Genomic DNA, 3,300 nt, shown 5'->3' with positions numbered 1-3,300 from the left:
ACCCGGGATCTTCCTGCGTGGAGTCTCCTTGTTCTCCCCGTGCAGCGTGGGTTCTCTCCGGGTTCTCCGGCTTCCTCCCACAGTCCAGAAACATGCTGAGGTTAATTGGTGATTGTAAATTGTCCGTGTGATGAACTTGGACCAATGTGACGACACACAACAGATCTAAGCTGATGCATGCAACAGGTGGCATCTTGACCAATGAGAGAAGAGAATAAATCCACACTGTTGACCTTCTAAGACAGCGATATTAACAGAGTTCATCACTACCTGAGTACAGACTGTATGAGATAACAACACTTTCTATGCTGACCTCTTGACCTTTTGACCTTCTTGGTTGGATCCATCAGAAGCACCAAGTTTTTATGGAGCATCAACAGGATGACGTATGAAACCAGTTCTCTGAAGAGATTCTCGCATCAGGTTTGATCCGAGGATGAAGGTGTTAAACAGAACACGAGCTGCTGATTTCACAACAGCCGTCTGTGGCGTCGATGCAGATTGATTGCAAAATTGTTCCATAACTGAAACGTCCCTCCTTCTGTGGAAAAGGAGAGACTGCAGGAAGAAAAAAAAAAAGCTGATGATGGGATCCGCTGCTGCGATGAAGATCGAGGATTAATCCAAACTAGTGGTTCAGCTTCATGTTATTTACTGTCAGGCTCCGGCAGTTCGGAGTGAATTAACCAGACAGCGGAGTGGCTTTTCCTGACATTCAGAGAGGTCGCAGGGCAAATACCGAACCAGATTTATGGGTTCTGATGAAGCCAGATGGAGTTTAGGTCTGGAGGAACGTTGTCACATTCATAGAGACTAAATAAGAACAACATAGCTGTCAGTTTAAGTTCTGTAGGCTCTTCAGCGTATGACATTATCTTCCCTTAATGAGGAAGAACAATTCACTAAAACACCTCACATCTACTGACACATGTTGACCTTTCATTACCTTTTTTTTTTAGCAAACTGATGAAGTCCCGTACATCCCCACAGTGTGTTTTCAGTTTCACTTTCAGCTCAAAGTACCTCAGAGATGGATAATTTCACCATGACTGCACACGCCCCGCTTTTACACCGGATCTGAATGGGTTGTTTTAGTGTCTGTTGTTCCTGCACGGTGGTTCAGTGGTTAGCACCATCGCCTCACAGCTAGAAGGTTGCTGGTTGGCGTCCCGGTGAGGACACCCGGGATCTTCCTGCGTGGAGTCTCCATGTTCTCCCCGTGCAGCGTGGGTTCTCTCCGGGTTCTCCGTCTTCCTCCCACAGTCCAGAAACATGCTGAGGTTAATTGGTGATTGTAAATTGTCCGTAGGTGTGAATGTGAGTGTGCTTGGTTGTCTGTCTCTAAGTGTAGCCCTGTGATAGACTGGTTACCTGTCCAGGTGAACCTGCCTTCACCCTGAGTCAGCTGGGATAGGCTCCGCCCCCCATGACCCTGGTGAGGATTAAGGTGTAGAGATGATGGATGGATGGATGGATGGATGGATGGATGGATGGATGGATGGACGGATTGATGGACGGATTGATGGACGGATGGATGGATGGATGGATGGATGGCCCCGCCCCCTTCAGGAAGAAGACTCTCTCTACAGCAGAGCAAAACAGCTGATGGATGTGAATGAGTGAGCGAGACCAGGATAATCTATCATGTCTAACTTTCTCTCTGAGCGATCATTTTATGTGGAGATATATCAGCAAATACACATTAAAGCTGTTTTTAACTCCTGAATTTGCTGGACCATGTTGCTGTTGTTAAACCAGTAGTTCTGACCTAAAGGCTGCATTTCAGTCATTGCTTTACTCTCGTTCTGTTGTCTGACAACAGAAACAGAAAAATATATGAACAAGAGCAGCTTGATTGGGAAAGTTTCCCTTTTTTCCTGTTGCATGTCCTCCACCAGTCAGAGCTTTATGGGAGAGTGGCAAAGAGGAAGCCGCTGTTGAAAGAAGCTCATCTTAAATCTCGACTGGAAGAAGCTGTTTAGTCTGATGAGAGTTTTTCAACACTGACTTTCTCTCCTTGTCGCTCTCCCATAAAGCTCTGGCTGGTGACCAACAGGAACCAGTTCTCGTATGAATTAATGAACTGAGATGAATGTCCAATCTCGTAACTCTTCCTTTGCTCGGTCACTTAGCTTTTCTGCTGTAGGCAGATTTACACGTGTCATGTTCTTAACCCTCCTAATGATGGATTTAAGTGTATATTCAGTGAACTATCTCGTATCCATCCCCTAACTCATGGTTTTCAATCACATTTTCTCAGAGTTAGTCAGAATGTTTTTTTTTGTCTTCATGGTCTCGTTAAATCCAGGAGTACTGATTCACCAGCGACCGGACTTTCCAGGTACAAAACTGATACATGCTGGGAGTGCATGAATCCTTTTGCGATCACTCTTACAGCCTCCATGTGCTTTGCTTTGCTCCAGAGAGTAAATAAACCTGGTGGACTGAACATTTCTGAATGTTTAGCTCAACAGCTACTTGGTTCTTTAGGTTCTACGACAAAAATTAAATCAAAATAAAATCTTGTACAGCTGTGAGGCGTCTAAAGGGATAGCAGTAGGAAGCATCTTCACATTTTCAAAGCTTTGATCTTCCACCTCCAGGTTTTAATGACCTTCATGACCTGAACATTCAACAACAGATTTATCTCCCAAACATATCAGTAATATGTCAAATGAGGATACTAACAGTATTAAAATGCTTAGAAATAGTAATTTTATCGTCTTTTCCAAAACAAACCCACTGAAAGCTCTGCGTCCGTCCCAGAAGTGAAGCTCAGCAGCAGCACTAAGTGTCTTGAACACACTGTGAGCTGCCGCCCAGCCGCTCACTGAGTAATTCAACAGCGTAATTTAGTGTCTTCAATATTTTCTCCTGATGTTCCAAGTATGCGTTCTCTCACTGCAGCTCGGCCACAGAAATGCTGCGGAGGAGCCCAGACTAAACATGGAGGTATTTTGCAAATGCAAGTTGCAATGAAAGTGAATGTTGTTTTTTTTTAGGATGAACAGAACACATTAGACTCTAAATGCAAAGCTAAACAAAGACGCTGATGCACAGCTTTAGTCCTGTCAGTAGGACAGGAGCTGCTTTTTGTGGTGACTCTTGTGTCTTTGGGGCGGAAACATACCTCATGACTCACCTGTACAGGACACCACCTGGACCCGCTGACACACATATTCACACACTCACACACACACACACACACACACACACACAGGCTGTGAGCACATCTCCTGCAGCTTTGTGTCTGTACATGTTTCCTGTGTGACGACGAGCTTCTGTGCTGCCTGCAGTGAC

This window comes from Stegastes partitus, unplaced genomic scaffold, assembly GCF_000690725.1.
Source record: "Stegastes partitus isolate 25-593 unplaced genomic scaffold, Stegastes_partitus-1.0.2 Scaffold820, whole genome shotgun sequence".
Lineage (NCBI taxonomy): Eukaryota > Metazoa > Chordata > Actinopteri > Pomacentridae > Stegastes > Stegastes partitus.
Note: the sequence above shows the minus strand (reverse complement) of the source record.